Raw genomic sequence first — 24,452 nt, 5'->3', positions numbered from 1 at the left:
ATGTGAAGATAAAATATTGTAGTCAGGCAACATATGAGATGTGAAAAGGCAACATTTCATTCCGAAGTCAGAGTGTATTTTCTGTTGACTCAGCTCAAATAATGGCCGCCATCGATTTCAAGAAATGTTGCGTAATTTTTCTGTAAATACTTTCCATTGAAGCTTGCGTCGATGCATGCTTCAAAATATGTACAAACAGAGTATGCATTCGAGAAGTGCCCTCCGTGCTCTGTTTCACATACTTTGATTTGGACTCATACTCTGACCCTTCCGTGCTCGGAGCACGGTAGTAGGCATTTTGAGAAACACCCCTTGTGTTGTGTTGTGTTGTGTTGTGTTGTGTTGTGTTGTGTTGTGTTGTGTTGTGTTGTGTTGTGTTGTGTTGTGTTGTGTTGTGTTGTGTTGTGTTGTGTTGTGTTGTGTTGTGTTGTGTTGTGTTGTGTTGTGTTGTGTTGTGTGGTGTGGTGTGGTGTTGTGTGGTGTGGTGTGGTGTTGTGTGTTGTGTTGTGGTGTTGTGTTGTGTTGTGTGGTGTGGTGTGGTGTGGTGTGGTGTTGTGTGTTGTGTTGTGGTGTTGTGTTGTGTTGTGTTGTGTTGTGTTGTGTTGTGTGGTGTGGTGTGGTGTTGTGTGTTGTGTTGTGGTGTTGTGTTGTGTTGTGTGGTGTGGTGTGGTGTGGTGTGGTGTGGTGTGGTGTGGTGTTGTGTTGTGTGGTGTGGTGTGGTGTGGTGTGGTGTGGTGTTGTGTTGTGTGGTGTGGTGTGGTGTGGTGTGGTGTGGTGTGGTGTTGTGTTGTGTGGTGTGGTGTGGTGTGGTGTGGTGTGGTGTGGTGTGGTGTTGTGTGGTGTGGTGTGGTGTGGTGTGGTGTGGTGTGGTGTGGTGTGGTGTGGTGTGGTGTGTTGTGTTGTTGTGTTGTGTTGTGTTGTGTTGTGTTGTGTTGTGTTGTTGTGTTGTGTTGTGTTGTGTTGTGTTGTGTTGTGTTGTTGTGTTGTGTTGTGTTGTGTTGTGTTGTTGTGTTGTGTTGTGTTGTGGTGTGGTGTGGTGTGGTGTGGTGTGGTGTGGTGTGGTGTGTTGTGTTGTGTTGTGTTGTTGTGTTGTGTTGTGTTGTGTTGTGGTGTGGTGTGGTGTTGTGTTGTGTGGTGTGGTGTGGTGTGGTGTGGTGTGGTGTGGTGTTGTGTTGTGTTGTGGTGTGGTGTGGTGTGGTGTGGTGTGGTGTGGTGTGGTGTGGTGTTGTGTTGTGTTGTGTTGTGTTGTGTTGTAAAATGTGCTACCAAGAAAGCATAACGTTAAAATGAAACGTTGCCCCTAAAATAAATGAAATTATGAAAATATGAAAATAATATGTTGAGGTACAGTGAGGGAAAAAAGTATTTGATCCCCTGCTGATTTTGTACGTTTGCCCACTGACAAAGAAATGATCAGTCTATACTTTTAATGGTAGGTTTATTTGAACAGTGAGAGACAGAATAACAACAAAAAAATCCAGAAAAACGCATGTCAAAAATGTTATGAATTGATTTGCATTTTAATGAGGGAAATAAGTATTTGACCCCCTCTCAATCAGAAAGATTTCTGGGAACAAGCTGAGATTAGGAGAACTCCCTTTTAAGAGTGTGCTCCTAATCTCAGCTCGTTACCTGTATAAAAGACACCTGTCCACAGAAGCAATCAATCAATCAGATTCCAAACTCTCCACCATGGCCAAGACCAAAGAGCTCTCCAAGGATGTCAGGGACAAGATTGTAGACCTACACAAGCCTGGAATGGGCTACAAGACCATCGCCAAGCAGCTTGGTGAGAAGGTGACAACAGTTGGTGCGATTATTCGCAAATGGAAGAAACCCAAAATAACTGTAAATCTCCCTTGGCCTGTGGCTCCAGGCAAGATCTCACCTTGTGGAGTTGCAATCATGAGAACGGTGAGGAATCAGCCCATAACTACATGGGAGGATCTTGTCAATGATCTCAAGGCAGCTGGGACCATAGTCACCAAGAAAACAATTGGTAACACACTATGCCGTGAAGGACTGAAATCCTGCAGCGCCCGCAAGGTCCCCTTGCTCAAGAAAGCACATATACAGGCCCGTCTGAAGTTTGCCAATGAACATCTGAATGATTCAGAGGAGAACTGGGTGACAGTGTTGTGGTCAGATGAGACCAAAATCGAGCTCTTTGGCATCAACTCAACTCGCCGTGTTTGGAGGAGGAGGAATGCTGCCTATGACCCCAAGAACACCATCCCCACCGTCAAACATGGAGGTGGAAACATTATGCTTTGGGGGTGTTTTTCTGCTAAGGGGACAGGACAACTTCACCGCATCAAAGGGACGATGGACGGGGCCATGTACCGTCAAATCTTGGGTGAGAACGTCCTTCCCTCAGCCAGGGCATTGAAAATGGGTCGTGGATGGGTATTCCAGCATGACAATGACCCAAAACATACGGCCAAGGCAACAAAGGAGTGGCTCAAGAAGAGGCACATTAAGGTCCTGGAGTGGCCTAGCCAGTCTCCAGACCTTAATCCCATAGAAAATCTGTGGAGGGAGCTGAAGGTTTGAGTTGCCAAACGTCAGCCTCGAAACCTTAATGACTTGGAGAAGATCTGCAAGGAGGAGTGGGACAGAATCCCTCCTGAGATGTGTGCAAACCTGGTGGCCAACTACAAGAAACGTCTGACCTCTGTGATTGCCAACAAGGGTTTTGCCAACAAATACTAAGTCACGTTTTGCAGAGGGGTCAAATACTTACAGTGGGGAAAAAAAGTATTTAGTCAAATCAAATCAAATCAAATCAAATTTTATTGGTCACATGCGCCGAATACAACAGGTGCAGACATTACAGTGAAATGTTTACTTACAGCCCTTAACCAACAGTGCATTTATTTTTTAAAATAAAACAACAACAAAAAAAGTGTTGAGAAAAAAAGAGCAGAAGTAAAATAAAATAACAGTAGGGAGGCTATATATACAGGGGGGTACCGGTGCAGAGTCAATGTGCGGGGGCACCGGCTAGTTGAGATAGTTGAAGTAATATGTACATGTGGGTAGAGTTAAAGTGACTATGCATAAATAATTAACAGAGTAGCAGCAGCATAAAAAGGATGGGGTGAGGGGGCAGTGCAAATAGTCTGGGTAGCCATGATTAGCTGTTCAGGAGTCTTATGGCTTGGGGGTAGAAGCTGTTGAGAAGTCTTTTGGACCTAGACTTGGCACTCCGGTACCGCTTGCCGTGCGGTAGCAGAGAGAACAGTCTATGACTAGGGTGGCTGGAGTCTTTGACAATTTTGAGGGCCTTCCTCTGACACCGCCTGGTATAGAGGTCCTGGATGGCAGGAAGCTTGGCCCCAGTGATGTACTGGGCCGTACGCACTACCCTCTGTAGTGCCTTGCGGTCGGAGGCCAAGCAGTTGCCATACCAGGCGGTGATGCAACCAGTCAGGATGCTCTCGATGGTGCAGCTGTAGAATTTTTTGAGGATCTGAGGACCCATGCCAAATCTTTTCAGTCTCCTGAGGGGGAATAGGCTTTGCCGTGCCCTCTTCACGACTGTCTTGGTGTGTTTGGACCATGATAGTTCGTTGGTGATGTGGACACCAAGGAACTTGAAGCTCTCAACCTGTTCCACTACAGCCCCGTCAATGAGAATGGGGGCGTGCTCAGTCCTCTTTTTTTTCCTGTAGTCCACAATCATCTCCTTTGTATTGGTCACGTTGAGGGAGAGGTTGTTGTCCTGGCACCACACGGCCAGGTCTCTGACCTCCTCCCTATAGGCTGTCTCATCGTTGTCGGTGATCAGGCCTACCACTGTTGTGTCGTCGGCAAACTTAATGATGGTGTTGGAGTCGTGCCTGGCCATGCAGTCATGGGTGAACAGAGAGTACAGGAGGGGACTGAGCACGCACCCCTGAGGGTCAGCCACCAATTATGCAAGTTCTCCCACTTAAAAAGATGAGAGAGGCCTGTAATTTTCATCATAGGTACAATGTGATTTTCTGGATTATTTTTTCTCATTATATCTGTCATAGTTGACGTGTACCTATGATGAAAATTACAGGCCTCTCTCATCTTTTTAAGTGGGAGAACTTGCACAATTGGTGGCTGACTAAATACTTTTTTCCCCCACTGTATTTCCCTCATTAAAATGCAAATCAATTTATAACATTTTTGACATGCGTTTTTCTGGATTTTTTTGTTGTTATTCTGTCTCTCACTGTTCAAATTAACCTACCATTAAAATTATAGACTGATCATTTCTTTGTCAGTGGGCAAACGTACAAAAATCTGTAGGGGATCAAATACTTTTTTCCCTCACTGTATGTACTGGGCCAAGACTACACCAACACACTGTGGTCCTCTGTAGCTCAGCTGGTAGAGCACGGCGCTTGTAACGCCAAGGTAGTGGGTTCGATCCCCGGGACCACCCATACACAAAAAAAATGTATGCACGCATGACTGTAAGTCGCTTTGGCTAAATGGCATATTATTAATATTATTATTTAAGGCTGCAGCTATGGGGACGTGTCCAAGACAGGAGCCGTATTGAATTGGCCATTGTGGGGGGAAGCTAGCATGTTTTTGCTAAATGGTAAGAGGGATGTTCTTGCCAAACAAGTTTTGGTGGTAATATAGTAATTGAATAGTTCAGAGACATCCTCTTCACTTAGACCTTGACCTTTTCTGTTGGTTTAATGACTTTGCATCTGGATTCCGTTGGAGTTTCCTTTTTGTTGGCTTTTTGAGTCTTTTTTCCTTTGGATTACAAACATTACTTTGGACTTGGATTTGGACTTCCATTCCAGGACTGAAATACTCAACCAGAGGTTCTGGTAGGACTAAGGTTTGCAAATTGTGATGTTGGCTCTGACAGGGACTTCATTTCTTGTTAATTATTGAATTATTATTTTGTTGTTTATGCTGAGCCCCATATGATTTTTCCTATCAATACACCACTGAACACGTTTCCCAAATCTTCTTTTAGATTTCACGGCTGGTCCCTTTGTGACCAGACAAAGCCTTTAACAGCGACTTTAGATGCGCTGTATGTGGGAGATACTCAGGATGAAGAAGAGAGTACTGATGAATGACCTCCTTGGCCAGGCTGAGGCAGCCTCAGGCCCCCAGGCAACCTCTCCATCATGATGAGTATGATGATGATGATGGTGATGCGTACAATCGTGTAGCTTCACGCTTAAAGGCTGTGGAAAGAGATATTCAGGCTGTAAGGCAAGAAGATGTTGTCCAGTACTATATTGACTGTAAATGCCAACGCTTGCAAAATGCCTTTTATGGTGCTATGACAGAAATCAGGCAGTCAATGGTTGATTGTTTGGCGCGGAGAGACAGACAGTTGGACAATTCAAGGACCTTACTAGGAAAGTGAGCACCCCCATGCGTCATTTTCTCAGTGTCTGTAGCAAGAAGAGATGCCGGGTTGGTACAGAGAAGAGATGCCAGGTTGGTACAGAGGAGAGATGCCGGGTTGGTACAGAGGAGAGAATACAACTGGAAACCCGGGAAGAGAGTGGCATTGCTGTTCACAGATACAAACTACCAGTGAAGGTCCAGTTTCCCAGCTTTGGAAGACTGGAGGATGATGAAGATCCTTTGACCTATCTGGAGAAATATGAAGAATTTCTGGCTCTTCATCCTTTAACACATGAGGAGGTGTTGGCAACTATAAATACTGTTCTACAGGGCACAACCAAAGACTGGTGGCAAGTTGAAAGGTCACAGGTTGATACCTGAGGGAAGTTCAAGACTCCTCTGGTCATTTCTCTGAAGACTATGAGGCCGAGGGGGAGAAGAAGCTTTGAGACAGGATTCAAGGTCAAAAAGAGAGCATCCCAGACTTCGCTTTCCAGTACAGAGCTCTGTGTATGCGCTAGAAGCCTGGTCACTCTGAAAAGGAAATGGTCAATCTAATACTCATAAATTGTAACCCGATATTGGCCAGCAGGCTGAGGACAGCCCACACAGTTGACAAGCTGGTGCGGATTGGGACCCTCATAGAAGCTGACTGGTCAGGTCAGACCACTTACTGGAACCGGGTGATTGCAAAGAGCAGTTCAAAACCCAGAGATCCAGCAAGGACCAGGAGAAGTGGCCACCAGATGGAGGCAAAGAAGTTAGATCCACAGTCCATCTGAATGCAGTTTTGCCTGAATGCTCTAGTAACCAGGGAAGATCGTGATGGCTCTAGTAACCAGGGAAGATCGTGATGGCTCTAGTAACCAGGGAAGATCGTGATGGCTCTAGTAACCAGGGAAGATCGTGATGGCTCTAGTAACCAGGGAAGAGCGTGATGGCTCTAGTAACCAGGGAAGATCGTGATGGTATGTAGGAGTCCAGCAGGTTAATATGAATGAACTGTATTACAATCATGTTGGTAAGATTGACTTGAGTGAAATATTGTTATGTTTTGGTATTTATCAGGCAACATCAGTCTACAGCCATCTTAGTGCAGAACAACATTGCCTGGACACTTGTGATGAGACCCCAAATAATACAAGAAGATATGGCCAAATAGTAGCTAATATCAACGAAAAATTGAAATCACTTGCAGACCACTTGAGCAACGAGGCAAGGATCTGTAGCCATGAAATGCTTTGAAAGGCTGGTGATGGCTCACATCAACACCATCATCCCAGACACCCTGGAAACACTCCAATTCGTATACTGTCCCTACAGATCCACAGATAACGCAATCTCTATTGCACTCCACAGTGCCCTTCCCCACCTGGACAAAAGGAACACCTAAGTGAGAATGCTATTCATTGACTACAGCTCAGCGTTCAACACCATAGTGCCTTACAAGCTCATCACTAAACTAAGGACCATGGGATTAAACACCTCCCTCTGCAACTGGATCCTGGACTTCCTGACGGCCCACTCCCAGGTGGTGAGGGTAGGGAACAACACATCCGCCACGCTGAACCTCAACACGGGGGCCCCTCAGGGGTGCGTGCTCAGTCCCCTCCTGTACTCCCTGTTTACTCATGACTGCGTGGCCAAGCAGGACTCCAACACCATCATTAAGTTTGCAGACGACAAGAGGATGGTAGGCCTGATCACCGACAATGATGAGACAGCCTAAAGGGTGGAGGTCAGAGACCTGGCAGTGTGGTGCCAGGACAACAACCTCTTCCTCAACAAAGGAGCTGATTGTGGACTACAGGGAATGGAGGGCCGACCACGCCCCCATTCACATCGACAGGGAGGTAGTGGAGCGGGTCGAGAGTTTCAAGTTCCTCGTGGCCACATCACTAAGGACCTATCATGGTCCAAACACACCAACACAGTCGTGAAGAGGGCACAACAATGCCTCTTACCCCTCAGGAGGCTGAAAAGATTTGGTATGGGCCCTCAGCTCCTCAATGTTCTACAGCTGCACCATCGAGATCATCTTGACTGGCTCCATCACCGCTTGGTATGGTAAATGCTCGGCATCGGACCGCAAGGCGCTACAAAAGGTAGTGCGTACGGCCCAGTATATCACTGGGGCCGAACTCCCTGCCATCCAGGTCCTCTTTACCAGGCGGTGTCAGAGGAAGGCCCTAAAAATGGTCAAACTCCAGCCACCCAAGTCATAGACTGTTCTCTCTGCTACCGCATGACAAGCGGTACCGGAGCACCAAGTCTGGGACCAAAAGGCTCCTTAACAGCTTCTACCCCCAAGCCATAAGACTGCTGAACAGTTAATCAAATGGCTACCCTACACAATACCCCATAATGTCAAAGCAAAAACAGGTTTTTAGAAATGTTTGCAATTGATTAAAAATATTAAATAATTACTACTGACACTGATGCTACTCTGTTTATTATCTATCCTGATTGACTAGTCACTTTTACCCCTACCTACATGTACATATTACCTCAACTACCAACACTGCTGCTACTCTGTTTATTATCTATCCTGATTGACCAGTCACTTTTACCCCTACCTACATGTACATATTACCTCAACTACCAACACAGCTGCTACTCTGTTTATTATCTATCCTGATTGACTAGTCACTTTTACCCCTACCTACATGTACATATTACCTCAACTACCAACACTGCTGCTACTCTGTTTATTATCTATCCTGATTGACTAGTCACTTTTACCCCTACCTACATGTACATATTACCTCAACTACCAACACTGCTGCTACTCTGTTTATTATCTATCCTGATTGACCAGTCACTTTTACCCCTACCTACATGTACATACTGTATTACCTCAACTACCTGGTACCTCTGTACATTGATTCAGTACTGGTACTCCTTGCATATAGCCTCATTACTACCTGGTACCCCTGCTCATTGACTCAGTACTGGTACTCCTTGTATATAGTCTCATTACTACCTGGTAACCCTGAAGCTACGTAACCACCTCTAACTATCTAAATGACCTAATGTCCTTCTCATACTGCTCAGCAGTAGCTGAACATCTGCTGCATCCCCAGTGTGACCTGGTAATCACCCTAGACCTACGATATAGTCTACCTGCATCCCCAGTGAGACCTGGTAATCACCCTAGACCTACGCTATAGTCTACCTGCATCCCCAGTGTGACCTGGTAATCACCCTAGACCTACGATATAGTCTACCTGCATCCCCAGTGAGACCTGGTAATCACCCTAGACCTACGCTATAGTCTACCTGCATCCCCAGTGTGACCTGGTAATCACCCTAGACCTACGCTATAGTCTACCTGCATCCCCAGTGAGACCTGGTAATCACCCTAGACCTACGATATAGTCTACCTGAGCTGAAGGCTAATGTCTAACGGTATATGTCGGTAAGCCATGAGAGAATAAATGCAACCGTGTTAGTCCAATGTTTCATGAGCTGAAAAAAAGATCCCAAACATTTTCCAATCGCACAAAAAGCTTATTTATCTCAAATGTGTTTACATCCCTGTTAGTGAGCATTTCTCCTTTGCCAAGATAATCCATCCACTCGACAGGTGTGGCATATCAAGAAGCTGATTAAACAGCATGATCATTACACAGGTGCACCTTGTGCTGGGGACAATAAAAGGCCACGTTAAAATGTGCCACAGATGTCACAAGTTTTGAGGGAGCTTGCAATTGGCATGCTGACTGCGGGAATGTCCACCAGAGCTGTTGCCAGATAATTTAATGTTAATTGATCTACCATTAGCCATCTCCAACCTCATTTTAGAGAATTTGGCAGTACGTCCAACCGGCCTCACAACTGCAGACCACGTGTAACCACGCCAGCCCAGGACCTCCACATCTGGCTTCTTCACCTGCGGGATCGTCTGAGACCAGCCACCCGGACAGTGGATGAAACTGTGGGTTTGCACAACTGAAGTATCTCTGCACAAACTGTCAGAAACCGTCTCAGGGAAGCTCATCTGCGTGCTCGTCATCCTCACCAGGGTCTTGACCTGACTGTAGTTTGGCGTCGTAACCGACTTCAGTGGGCAAATGCTCACCTTCAATGGCCACTGGCACGCTGGAGAAGTGTGCTCTTCATGAATTAATACCGGTTTCAACTGTACTGGGCAGATGGCAGACAGCGTGTATGGCGTCGTGTGGGTGAACGGTTTGCTTATGTCAACGTTGTGAACAGAGTACCCCATAGTGGGGTTATGGTATGGGCAGGCATAAGCTACGGACAACGAACACAATTGCATTTTATCGATGGTAATTTGAATACACAGAGACAGAGTGTCTGATCCACCTTTTTTTAAAGGTATCTGTGACCAGATGCATATCTATATTCCCAGTCATGTGAAATCCATAGATTAGGGCCTAATGAATTTATTTCAATTGATTGATTTCCTTATATGAACTGTAACTCAGTAAAATCTTTGAAATTGTTACATGTTGCATGTATTTCTTTGTTCAGTCTCCATGGTGATGTTGGCCTCACAGATGAATATCACTCTATGTAGGGAGCCTTCATGTCTGACGGTCTCCTGGCAACTATACAGCTGCAGTGATGTCATGCTACTGGGCTACTGGGGGAAGCATACCTGGGTTCAAATAATATTTGACATTTTAAATAGCGCTTGATTGAGTTTACCTGGCTTGATGGACCAATAGAAAAGTTCTGAAACTGTAAACCCTGCCCACATCTGGCACACCAGGCAGTCTAGAGGAAACGCTCAAAGTATTTGAAAGATGTTGAATAGTATTTGAACACAGGCCTGGGGGAAAGAAGGGTTTAAAAATGTCTCTGCACCAGCAGTAATAAAATACATCAAATCAAATCAAATTGTATTTGCCACATGCGCCGAATACAACAGTTGTAGACATTACCGTGACTTACAGCCCTTAACCAACAGTGCATTTATTTTTTTATAAAAAAGTACAATAAAACAACAACAATAAAAAAGTGTTGAGATAAAAAGAGCAGAAGTAAAATAAAATAACAGTAGGGAGGCTATATATACAGGGGGGTACCGGTGCAGAGTCAATGTGCAGGGGCACCGGCTAGTTGAGGTAGTTGAAGTAATATGTACATGTGGTAGAGTTAAAAAGACTATGCATAAATAATTAACAGAGTAGCAGCATCCCAGGTGTTGCCATGCACAGGTGATGCCTGGTATAGAGGTCCTGGGTGGCAGGAAGCTTGGCCCCAGTGATGTACTGGGCCGTACACACTACCCTCTGTAGTGCCTTGTGGTCGGAGGCCAAGCAGTTGCCATACCAGGCGGTGATGCAACCAGTCAGGAACAGAGCTCAACTATGGATCCAGATGTTTGTGTAACTCTCTCTCTCTCTCTCTCTCTCTCTCACTCTGTAGCGTGGTGGTGATTCCTGAGAACAGAGAGTGTGTGTCTGAATCGTTGAGGAGGACCCAAAACCGAAGCTCAAAACACAGTGAAAAACGTCTTCAACCTCATAGCTTTCTATCCATCTGGTGTCATCATGGCTGGTCCCCCAGCCGTTGAACAGGTTGCCCTTGTCCTCCTCCTGCTAAGTGTGAGTGGTAGCCTGGGCCAGAAGGATTGTACAGGTGTAGCCTGCCCTGATCTGACTAACTGTATTGAGGAGCGGCTGGAAGCTGAGTCTTGCTGTACTATCTGCGTCCAGACTGGGTGTACCTGCCAGGGCTACCAGTACTACGACTGTGTCCAGGCCGGCTTTAAGAACGGTCACGTTCCCGAGGGGCAGTCGTACTTGGTGGACTTCGGGAGTACGGAGTGTTCGTGTCCGGAAGGCGGCGGACGGATCGGCTGCCACTTCATGCCCTGTCCAGAGGTCCCTGCTAACTGCATCGAGGTGTCTGAGCCGGCTGACGGCTGTGTCACCTGCGAAAGTATCGGCTGTGTCCATGACAACCAGAAGTACGAGGCCGGACACTCTTTTCACCTGGAGGCCTGTGAGGTCAGTCTGTTCTCTCTACCTTAACCTGTGTCTGTCGGTTATCATCTTAACCTGTACCACTGTCCCTTTTTTCCTGTGAAGTCTGTCTGCTACCTGCCACCATCTGAAAACGAATTCTAGCACGCTGCCTGTCTTCAGCTGCCATTCCAGAGGTTGTGTGGTGAACCACAGTTCAGATCTCAAACCAACTTTTTGGTCAATAGATTCTCAATGTGTTCCCAGCAAAACAAAATTGGTTCTGTGAAAGTTCCCAGAACATTTGTTAGGTCGTGGCAAATGTTCTCAGAACACAAAAACTGTCGAATGGTGCTGATGATTCTAGAATGTTTGTATAAAACATTCCTAGAACACATTTAATCTGTTATATAAAAGATTCCGAGAATGTTTAATTAGGTTGTGGGAACAGTCTAGAACACATTTTAAGAGCGAGGTTCTGAAAACACTGTCCAGTTGTGATGACATTCATACAATATTTAAGTTATGTTTTGAACAGGACATTCCTATAATGTCATAAGAATGTTGACAGAACACCTTTTCTAAGTTCTTTTAAAGGTACCCAGAACATTTCATTAATTTTTGGGAGTTTTTTACAAGAACATTCTTGTGATATTCACGTAAATTGCACAGAACATTTTGACAATGTTTCACAACAATTGAGTCAGTTTTAATGACGTTCATTGTATATTTGTTTTAGGTTTAACATAACATTCCATTGATGTTCACCCAATTTTAGCTTGTCTTGGAGGTCCTCAGAACATTTTAAGAACATTAAAATATATATATATATATATATTTTAAGTTTTACCTAATATTACCACAACATTCTCAGATTGCAAATGTGTAGCTTCTTAAAACATTAGAAAGCAGATTGGAATACATGTTTCTCTCCAGATGTAATGGAAAGTCACATTTGAGGACTGTATTGTAGGTGATATAGATACACATGGCATTTTAATTTCATTCATAGGATATTTGAACAGATCTAATTTATTTATAAAGCCCTTTTTACATCAGCAGATGTCACAAAGTGCTTATACAGAAACCCAGCCTAAAACCCCAACAGCAAGCAATGCAGATGTAGAAGCACGGTGGCTAGGAAAAACTCCCTAGAAAGGCAGGAACCTAGGAAGAAACCTAGAGAGGAACCAGGCTCTGAGGGGTGGCCAGTCCTCTTCTGGCTGTGCCGGGTAGAGATTATCTTCAAGATGTTCAAACGTTCATAGATGACCAGCAGGGTCAAATAATAATCCCAGTGGTTGTAGAGGGTGCAACAGGTCAGCACCTCAGGAGTAAATGTCATTTGGCTTTTCGAGAGAGAGAGAGAGAGAGAGAGAGAGAGAGAGAGAGAGAGAGAGAGAGAGAGAGAGAGAGAGAGAGAGAGAGAGAGAGAGAGAGAGAGAGAGAGAGAGAGAGAGAGAGAGAGAGAGAGAGAGAGAGAGAGAGAGAGAGAGAGAGGAGAGAGAGAGAGAGAGAGAGAGAGAGAGAGAGAGAGAGAGAGAGAGAGAGAGAGAGAGAGAGAGAGAGAGAGAGAGAGAGAGAGAGAGAGAGAGAGAGAGAGAGAGAGAGAGAGAGAGAGAGAGAGAGAGAGAGAGAGAGAGAGAGACCCACAAAGAATTTGAAAATAAATCCAATTTTGATAAACTCCAATATCTATTGGGTGAAATACCACAGTGTGCCATCACAGCAGCAAGATTTGTGACCTGTTGCCACAAGAAAAGGGCAACCAGTGAAGAACAAACACCATTGTAAATACAACCCATATTTATGTTTATTTATTTTCTCTTTTGTACTTTAACCTCTACGGGATCAGTGTCCCATATACGGGACGGTTGAGCTAACGTGCGCTAATGTGATTAGCATGACTGTTGTAAGTAACAGCAAACTTTCCAGGACATAGACATGTCTTATATGGGCAGAAAGCTTAAATTATTGTTAATCTAACTGCACTGTCCAATTTACAGTAGCTATTACAGTGAAGAAATACCATGCTATTGTTTGAGGAGAGTGCACAACAACAAAAAATGTATCACGGCAACTGGTTTGATACATTCACCTCTGAAGGTAAATAATGTACTTACATTCAGTAATCTTGCTCTGATTTGTCATCCTGAGGGTCCCAGAGATAAAATGTAGCATAGTTTTGTTTGATAAAATAAATTTTTATATTCAAATGTAGGACCTGGGTTCTACAGTTTGACCCCCTGCTGTCTCTGGCTCCACACCCACCCCGCCCGGCCATCTAGATGTGTGAAAGTTAGTGTATAAGCTAATGATCCATCATGTATGACATTCCTGGGAGTGTGTAAACTTACATTTTGTATTACCATATCATTTTTGTATGTTCTCTATAGTTATGTACTTGAAAATGTATCAATTGACCAATTCGGCACATTTGGGCAGACTTTATACAAAATAGTCGAGGATTGCAACTCTTCACTGGATCAATCTGAAACTTTGCACACACACTGCTGCCATCTAGTGGCCAAAATCAAATTGCGCCTAAACTGCAATATTATATTGTGGCCTGTCTCTTACATTTTACATTGTAGTCATTTAGCAGACGCTCTTATCCAGAGTGACTTACAGTTAGTGAGTGCATAAATTTTTCATACTGGCCCCCCGTGGGAATCGAACCCACAACCCTGGTGTTGCAAGCGCCATGCTCTACCAACTGAGCTACAGGAGGGACTTGCATTTCAAAGATGATGGAACAAGAAAATTACAAGAAAATGAATAGAAAATGCATGTTTTTTTTGTTTGTATAATCTTTTACCAGATCTAATGTGTTATATTCTCCTACATTAATTTCAAATTTCCACAAACTTCAAAGTGTTTCCTTTCAAATGGTATCAATAATATGCATATCCTTGCTTCAGGTCCTGAGCTACAGGCAGTTAGATTTGGGGATGTCATTTTAGACGAAAATTGAAAAAAAGGGTCCGATCCTTAAGAGGTTAACTATTTGCACATCGTTACAACACTGCATATAGACATAATATGACATGTGAAATGTCTTTATTCCTTTGGAACTTTAATGTTTACAGTAAAAGAAAAAAAGGTTTATTTCACCTTTTGTTTATCTTTTTCACTTGCTTTGGCGTAAACATATGTTTCCCATGCCAATAAAGCCCTTTGAATTGAATTGAAAGACATCGAGGTCGAGAGAGAGAGGTCGAGAGAGAGAGGTCGAGAGAGAGAGGTCGAGAGAGAGAGGTCGAGAGAGAGAGGTCGAGAGAGAGATGTAGAGAGAGAGAGAGAAGTCGAGAGAGAGGGTCTATTTCACTTGCTTTGGCAATGTAAACATATGTTTCCCATGCCAATAAAGCCCTTTGATATTGAATTGAAAGACGTTGAGAGAGAGAGGTCGAGAGAGGTCGAGAGAGAGAGGTCGAGAGAGAGAGAGGTTGAGAGAGAGAGAGGTTGAGAGAGAGAGAGGTTGAGAGAGAGAGAGGTTGAGAGAGAGAGGTTGAGAGAGAGAGAGGTTGAGAGTGAGAGAGGTTGAGAGTGAGAGGTTGAGAGTGAGAGGTTGAGAGTGAGAGGTTGAGAGTGAGAGAGAGGTCGAGAGAGAGGTCGAGAGAGAGGTCGAGAGAGAGGTCGAGAGAGAGGTCGAGAGAGAGGTCGAGAGAGAGGTCGAGAGAGAGAGAGAGAGAGAGAGAGAGAGAGAGAGGTTGAGAGAGAGAGAGAGAGGTTGAGAGAGAGAGAGGTTGAGAGAGAGAGGATGAGAGAGAGAGAGGTTGGGAGAGAGAGAGGTTGGGAGAGAGAGAGGTCAAGAGAGAGAGAGGTCAAGAGAGAGAGAGGTCAAGAGAGAGAGAGGTCAAGAGAGAGAGAGGTCAAGAGAGCGAGAGAGAGAGGTCGAGAGAGAAAGAGAGGTTGTCACGCCCTGACTCAGGGGACTCTTATATGTTGAGTCAGGGTGGGAATATTCTATGTTGTGTTTTCTATGTTGCAGTCTAGGTGTTGTATTTCTATGTTTGGCCGGGTGTGATTCCCAATCAGAGACAGCTGTCGCTCGTTGTCTCTGATTGGGGATCATACTTAAGTAGCCCATTGGCGTTAGTTGTGGGATCTTGTACCGTGTGGAGGCTTGTTTTGTGTGTAGTCTGAGGACTTCACGTTTCGTTGGTTTGTTGTTTTGTCGTGTGTTTATCATTTAAATAAACATGTACGCATTTCACGCTGCGCCTTGGTCTGACCCGTCCTTGAACGAACGTGACAGAGGTCAAGGGAGAGAGTATTCTCTCCATTATCATTAACAGGAGACTCATACATTTCCTCAGTGAAAACAATGTACTGAGAAGATGTCAAATTCGCTTTTTACCAAATTACCGTACGACAGACCGCATATACACCCTGCACACCCTAATTGACAAACAAACAAACAAACAAACCAAAACAAAGGCAAATTCTTCTCATGCTTTGTTGATTTCAAAAAAGCTTTTCACTCAATTTGTCATGAGGGTCTGCAATACAAATTGATGGAAAGTGGTGTTGGGGGAAAAACATACAACATTATAAAATCCATGTACACAAACAGTTAAAATTGGCAAAAAACACACATTTCTTTCCTCAGGGCCGGTCAAAAGTTTAAAAACACACATTTCTTTCCTCAGGGCCGGTCAAAAGTTTTAGAACACCTACTTGTTCAAGGGTTTTTCTTTATATTTTTGACTATTTTCTACATTGTAGAATAATAGTGAAGACATCAAAACTAACACATATGGAATGATGTAGTAACCAAAAAAGTGTTAAACATATCAAAATATATCTTATATTTGAGATTCTTCAAATAGCCACCCTTTGCCTTGACGACAGCTTTGCACACTCTTGGCATTCTCTCAACCAGCTTCACCTGGAATGCTTTTCCAACAGTCTTGAAGGAGTTCCCACATATGCTGAGCACTTGTTGGCTGCTTTACCTTCACTCTGCGGTCAAACTCATCCCAAACCATCTCAATTGGGTTGAGGTCAGGGTATTGTTGAGGCCAGGTCATCTGATGCAGCACTCCATTACTCTCCTTCTTGGTCAAATAGCCCTTAAACAGCCTGGAGGTGTGTTGGGTCATTGTCCTGTTGAAAAACAAATGATAGTCCCACTAAGGCCAAACCAGATGGGATGGCGTATCGCTGCAGAATGCTGTGGTTGCCATGCTGGTTAAGTGTGCCTTGAATTCTAAATAAATCACAGACAGTGTCACCAGCAAAGCACCCCCACACCAAAACACCTCCTCCTCCATGCTTTATGGTGGGAAATACACATGTGGAGATCCTCCGTTCACCCACACCGCGTCTCACAAAGACACGACGGTTGGAACCAAAAATCTCCAATTTGGACTCCAGACCAAAATGACACATTTCCACCTGTCTAATGTCCATTGCGCGTGTTTCTTGCCCCAATTAAGTCTGTTCTTCTTTTGGTGTCCTTTAGTAGTGGTTTCTCTGTAGCAATTCGACCATGAAGGCCTGATTCACACAATCTCCTCTGAACAGTTGATGTTGAGATGTGTCTGTTGAACTCTAAAGCATTTATTTGGGCTGCAATTTATGAGTCTGGTAACTCTAATGAACTTATCCTCTGCAGCAGAGGTAACTCTGGGTCTTCCTTTCCTGTGGCGGTCCTCATGAGAGCCAGTTTCATCATAGCGCTTGATGGTTTTTGCGACTGCACTTGAAGAAACTTTCAAAGTTCTTGAAATTTTCTGGATTGACTGACCTTAATTTCTTAAAGTAATGATGGACTGTCGTTTTTCTTTGCTTATTTGAGCTGTTCTTGCCATAATATGGACTTGGTCTTTTATCAAATAGGGCTATCTTCTGTATACCCCCCCTACCTTGTCACAACACAACTGATTGGCTCAAACGCATTAAGAAGGAACGAAATTGCACAAATTAACTTTTAAGAAGGCACACCTGTTAATTGAAATGCATTCCAGGTGACTACCTCATGAAGCTGGTTTAGAGAATGCCAAGAGTGTGCAAAGCTGTCATCAAGGCAAAGGGTGGCTATTTGAAGAATCTCAAATATAATAAAATATATTTTGATTTGTTTAACACTTTTTTGGTTACTACATGATTCCATATGTGTTATTTCATAGTTTTGATATGGAAAATAGTCAAAATAAAGAAAAACCCTTGAATGAGTACGTGTTCTCGACCGGTAGTGTATATATCAACGAATTGGCGAGGGCACTAGAAATGTCTGCAGTTTGCTGATGATCTGGTGCTTCTGTCCATAACCAAGGAGGGCCTACAGCAGCACCTAGATCTTCTGCACAGATTCTGTCAGACCTGGACCCTGACAGTGAATCTCAGTAAGACAAAAATAATGGTGTTCCAAAAAAGGTCCAGTTGCCAAGACAACAAATACCAATTCTATCTAGACACTGTTGCCCTAGAGCACACAAATAATTGCCCCTACCTCATCTAAGAGACAAGGCAAGAAGGGCCTTCTATGCCATCAAAATGAACATAAGGATCTTTCTAAAAATACATTAATCCGTTTTTGATCCCATTGGCCTTTATGTTTGTGAGGTCTGGGGTCCACTCACCCACCAAGAATTCACAAAATCGGACAAACACCCAATTGAGACGTCTCACAAAGACACAGCGAATGGAACCAAAAATCTCAAATTTGGACTCCAGACCACCCGGACAGCTGATGAAACTGAAGAATTTCTGTACAAACTGTCAGAAACCATCTCAGGGAAGCTCATAGTCCTCACCAGGGTCTTGAACTGACTGCAGTTTGGTGTCGTAACCGACTTCAGTGGGCAAATGCTCACTTTCAATGGCCACTGGCACCTTGGAGAAATGTGCTCTTCACGGATGAATGCCGGTTTCAACTGTATCAGGCAGGCGGCGTTGTGTGGCCGAGCGGTTTGCTGATGTCAGCGTTGTGAAGAGTGCCCCCATGGTGGCGGAGGGGTTATGGCATGGGCAGGCATAAGCTACGGACAACGAACACAATTGCATTTTATCGATGGCAATTTGACTGCATAGAGATACTGTGATGAGATCCTGAGGACCATTGTCGTGCCATTCATCCGCTGCCAGCACCTCATGTTTCAGCATGATAATGCACAGCCCCATGTCACAAGGATCTGTACACAATTCCTGGAAGCTGAAAATGTCCCAGTTCTTCCATGGCCTGCATACTCACCAGACATGTCACCCATTGAGCATGTTTGGGATGCTCTGGATCTACGTGCACGACAGCGTGTTCCAGTTCCTGACAATATCCAGAAACTTCGCACAGCCGTTGAAGAGGAGTGGGACAACATTCAACAGGCCACAGTCAACAGCCTGATCAACTCTATGCGAAGGAGAGGTGTCGCGCCGCATGAGGCAAATGGTGGTCACACCAGATACTGACTGGTTTTCTGATCCATGCCCATATCTTTTTTTTAAAGGTATATGTGACCAACAGATGCATATCTGTATTCCCAGTCATGTGAAATCCACAGTTTTGTGTGTATTGGGTATTTGTTGTGAAATTGTTAGATATTACTTGTTAGATATGTCACGATCGTCGTAGTAATGAGTAGACCAAGGCGCAGCGTGAGAAACAAACATGACTTTAATTAGTTAAAGTTTCTAAACAAAACAAAACACGACTCGTGAAGTCCACGGTGACAATGACCGAACACGGAACAAAAACCCACAAACACAAAGTGAAACACAGACAGTTAAATATGGCTCCCAATCAGAGACAACCAGCACACAGCTGACACTCGTTGCCTCTGATTGGGAGTCACTCAGTCAAACATAGAAAATGACGAACTAGAAACACCCAACATAGAAACAGAACACATAGAATGAACACACCCTGGCTCAACATAAAGAGTCCCAGAGCCAGGGTGTGACAGTACCCCCCCCTAAAGGCGCGGACTGCGACCGCGCCTAAATACGAGCAAAACAGGGGAGGGCTGGGTGGGCATTCCTCCTCGGCGGCGGCTCCGGCTCCGGGCTTGCCCACCACCCTCCAACAAACCCCCCATAGCGCCCCTGGTCCGGTCTGGCCCCGCTGGCTGGAGCTGGACTGGACGTAGCAGGAGCGGTAGGCTTCAGCTCCTTAGTGGAGCAGTTGAGCGGTACCTGAATTGGCACCGATGACCCAGGCACGGGTTGTGCCAGACTGACGACTCGCACCTCTGGCTTGGTGCGTGGAGCAGCAACTGGCCGGACCGGGCTGACGATGCGCACCCCTGGCTTGGTGCGTGTAGCAGCAACGGGCCGGACCGGGCTGACGATACGCACCCCTGGCTTGGTGCGTGGAGCCGGAACGGGCCTCACCGGACTGACGACTCGCACCCCTGGCTTGGTGCGAGTGGCAGGAACGGGCTGGACCAGGCTGACGACTCGCACCCCTGGTTTGGTGCGAGTAGCAGGAACGGGCCTCACCGGACTGACGACTCGCACCCCTGTCTTGGTGCGAGTGGCAGGAACGGGCTGGACCAGACTGACGACTCGCACCCCTGGCTTGGTGCGAGTAGCAGGAACGGGCTGGACCAGGCTGACGACTCGCACCCCTGGCTTGGTGCGAGTGGCAGGAACGGGCTGGACCAGGCTGATGACTCGCACCCCTGGCTTGGTGCGAGTGGCAGGAACAGGCCGGGCCGGGCTGGCGACGCGCACCGTAGGCTTGGTGCGTGGAGCAGGGACAGGCCGGGCTGGGCTGGCGACGCACACCGTAGGCTTGGTGCGTGGAGCAGGGACAGGCCGGACAGGGCTGGCGACGCACACCGTAGGCTTGGTGCGTGGAGCAGGAACAGGCCGGGCAGGGCTGGCGACGCACACCGTAGGCTTGGTGCGTGGAGCAGGGACAGGCCGGGCTGGGCTGACGACGCACACCGTAGGCTTGGTGCGTGGAGCAGGGACAGGCCGGACAGGGCTGGCGACGCACACCGTAGGCTTGGTGCGTGGAGCAGGAACAGGCCGGGCAGGGCTGGCGACGCACACCATAGGCTTGGTGCGTGGAGCAGGAACATGCCGGGCTGGGCTGGTGGCGTGCACCTTACACTTAGTGCGGGAAGCAGGAACGGGCTGGACCGGACTGGTGACGCACACCACTTGCTTGGTGTGAGGAGCGGGACTGGGTTTCGTCATAACCCCCCGCTCCCTCAGCTGCCTACCGAGTTCCTCTCGCCGTGCCTCCTTTCTCACCCTTTCCCTTATCGCCTCCAAATGCTCCATCCTCTGCAACACTACCTCCTGCTCCCTCGTCGCCCCTGCCGTGTGCCCCCCCCTAAAATTTATTTGGGGTTGCCTCTCGCCTGTCCGACGTTGACCCTGCTGACGCGATCCATCCCGGCCAGGATCTCCTCCCAGGTCCAGGACCCTTTCCCGTCTAATATCTCCTCCCATGACCAGGCTGCCTGCTCCTGGACACGCTGCTTGGTCCTGGTATGGTGGGTTTTTCTGTCACGATCGTCGTAGTAATGAGTAGACCAAGGCGCAGCGTGAGAAACAAACATGACTTTAATTAGTTAAAGTTTCTAAACAAAACAAAACACGACTCGTGAAGTCCACGGTGACAATGACCGAACACGGAACAAAAACCCACAAACACAAAGTGAAACACAGACAGTTAAATATGGCTCCCAATCAGAGACAACCAGCACACAGCTGACACTCGTTGCCTCTGATTGGGAGTCACTCAGTCAAACATAGAAAATGACGAACTAGAAACACCCAACATAGAAACAGAACACATAGAATGAACACACCCTGGCTCAACATAAAGAGTCCCAGAGCCAGGGTGTGACAGATATTACTGCACTGTCGGAGCTAGAAGCACAAGCATTTCGCTGCACCCGCTATAACATCTGCTAAACACGTGTATGTGACAAATAAAATGTGATTAGATTTTTCAACAAGACCTTAACTAGCTGAATCAGATATGCTAAATTAGGGTTGGACTGAAAACCTACAGGACAATAGACCTCCAGGAAGAGGGTTGGGCAGCCCTGCCTTATATGAACTGTAACTCAGTAAAATCTTTGAAATTGTTGAATATTGCGTTAATATTTTAGCGTGAACATCAATGGAATATTATGTAAACCTAAACAAATATGCTATGGATGTCATAAAAACAGGCTTATTTGGAAATGGTAAAACATTGTGTAACCTATGCAACAGCCCAGACTACTCCCACAACTTAATGAAATGTTCTGGTAACCTTTAAAGAAGTTAAACCAGGTGTTCTGTCAACATTGTTGCAACATCAGGTGAGTGTTTTATGTACACTCACCTGATATATCTGAGTGTCAGCACAACTGGACAGTTTTATTGTTTTGGGAACATATCTCTTGTCATGTCTCCATAATGTTCCCACAACCTAAAGAAACATTCTGGGAACCTTTTTAAAGAACAGATTTAATGTGTTCTATGAATGTTCTTGCAACATCAGGTAAATGTTTTTTGCACCCTAAAAGAAACATTGTAAAATCATCCGCACAACTGGACAGTTTTTGTGTTCTGGGAAACATATATTTTGTGATGTCCCCACAATGTTCTCACCAGATTGTTCCCACAACCTAATTAAATATTCTTGGAATCTTTTATATAACAGATTAAATGTGTTCTAGGAATGTTCTTGCAACATCAGGCGAATGTTTTATACAAACATTCTAGAATCATCAGTACGACTGGACAGTTTTTGTGTTCTGAGAACATTTGCCACGACCTAACTAATGTTCTGGGAACTTTCACAGAACCAATTTTGTTTTCATGGAAAAACATTACTGGTACATTGTGGTGTTACATTACCTGGAAACCTAATGAAAGCTTTTGGGGAATGTTCTGTGGTGGTTGTTACAGATGTTGTGCACAACAATTTAGTGAACGTTGTGAGAACATTCCAAAGATTTGTATTTATTTTTTAAAGGAGAAAAAATGCTTTTGTTATCAAATGTAATCAACCTAATGTTAGATAAAATCCTAACTAGAACTTATTGGGAATCTTAGCTAATGTTCTGGGTATGTTCCCAATTTCCTGGGTTGGTTTGAGATTCATTGATTCAACACATCGTGGAACACACAAGAATGCGAATGTGGTGAAGATTATTTTCTAAATATTCTAGTTCTTCCTCTGCACCTGTAACAACTACATATGATGTTCTAACATACCAGATGTTCTAGTAATGTTCTAGTAAGGTTGTAACGTCTGTTCTAACAACGCTATAACGATGTTCCACCAGGTGTTCTAGTAATGTTCTAGTAATGTTGTAACGTCTGTTTTAACAACGCTATAACGATGTTCCACCAGGTGTTCTAGTAATGTTCTAGTAATGTTATAACGTCTATTTAAACAACGCTCTAACGATGTTACACCAGGTGTTCTAGTAATGTTGTAATAACGTTCTAAAGATATTCCACCAGGTGTTCTAGTAATGTTGTAACGTCTGTTTTAACAACGCTATAACGATGTTCCACCAGGTGTTCTAGTAATGTTCTAGTAATGTTATAACATCTATTTAAACAACGCTCTAACAATGTTCCACTAAGTGTTCTCGTAATGTTGTAACGTCTATTTTAACAACGCTCTAACGATGTTCCACCAGGTGTTGTAGTAATGTTGTAACGTCTGTTTTAACAACGCTATAACGATGTTCCACCAGGTGTTGTAGTAATGTTGTAACATTTTAATGTTTCAACAACGACTCTAACGATGTTCCACCAGGTGTTGTAGTAATGTTGTAACGTCTGTTTTAACAACGACTCTAACGATGCTCCACCAGGTGTGCCACTAAGATGTTCTAGTAATGTTCTAACAACGTTCTAACGATGTTCCACCAGGTGTGCCACTGTCCGTCCGATGGAGGTCCGCTGATGTGCTACCCCATCCCAGCCTGTGACCCCAGCAACCCCAGTGACCCCCACAAACCCATGCTGGCCACCATACAGGAGGGTCACCATAGACACCCTACATATCCCCCTATCCATCCCTACCTCACACAGGACAAACTGAGAGAGACCGAGAGCAACAGACAGGCTAATCACCCCTATAACACACAGGAGACACAAGCTATAGGTGTACCCCCCTACAACCGTCCTCCATTCCCTTTCACCGGGCCAGACCTACCGCCATCCAACAGCCTGGACCTCCCCCCGTTCCCTTTCACCGGGCCAGACCTACCGCCATCCAACAGCCCGCACCTCCCCCCGTTCCCTTTCACCGGGCCAGACCTACCGCCATCCAACAGCCCGCACCTCCCCCCGTTCCCATTCAACGGGCCAGACCTACCGCCATCCAACAGCCCGCACCTCCCCCCGTTCCCGTTCGATGCCCATATTCCCCTGGACCTCCTGCCCCTGTTCAAACCAGACCACATGACTGAGGATGAGGACTATGACTACCTTACTACAGACGCGTCAGAACCCCCTGTGAATGATCTGGCCTACCCCACACCGTCCTCCTCCGTCTCCGTCTCTTACCCCGGGACAGGGGCTACACAGCCACGCCACGACAGGGGCAAAGGTAAGAGCTACGATAAGCCTTATGGTAGGGCTGATAACGGCTATGGTAACAGGGGAAATGGTAAGAGAGATAAGCAGGAGCTGAGGGAGATATATGGAGTCCATGAGGCAACCACAGAGAGTATGGTTACAGACAGAGTAGGACTGGGAGACAGACTAAGACAGACAGACAGATCTACAGAGACAGACAGATCTACAGAGACAGACAGATCTACAGAGACAGACAGATCTACAGAGACAGACAGATCTAAGCATATAGGTAGGGTGACACTGACAGACAAGCTACAGAAAACAGACAGGTTGATGACATTTGGACTTTACAAGGCCACCACAGACGGGTTTGGAGAGACAGACAGCTCAGTGACAGTAGAACAGACTACGTCTAGTCAGCTTGACGACACCCCAGTAGAGACCACCTCCCACAGTACCAGCTCCAGCCACCAGGAGACCACCTCCCACAGTACCAGCTCCAGCCACCAGGATACCACCTCCTACAGTACCAGCTCCAGCCACCAGGATACCACCTCCTACAGTACCAGCTCCAGCCACCAGGATACCACCTCGACCTGGAACACACCCTCAGAGAGCCAGATTCACCCTCACCCTCAGGGGGACGGGGCTGGGGCTGGGGATGCAAGG

This window comes from Coregonus lavaretus, assembly GCF_964263955.1.
Source record: "Coregonus lavaretus genome assembly, chromosome: 8".
Taxonomy (NCBI): domain Eukaryota; kingdom Metazoa; phylum Chordata; class Actinopteri; order Salmoniformes; family Salmonidae; genus Coregonus; species Coregonus lavaretus.
The sequence above is the reverse complement of the archived record's forward strand: the minus strand, read 5'-3'. Positions refer to the sequence as shown.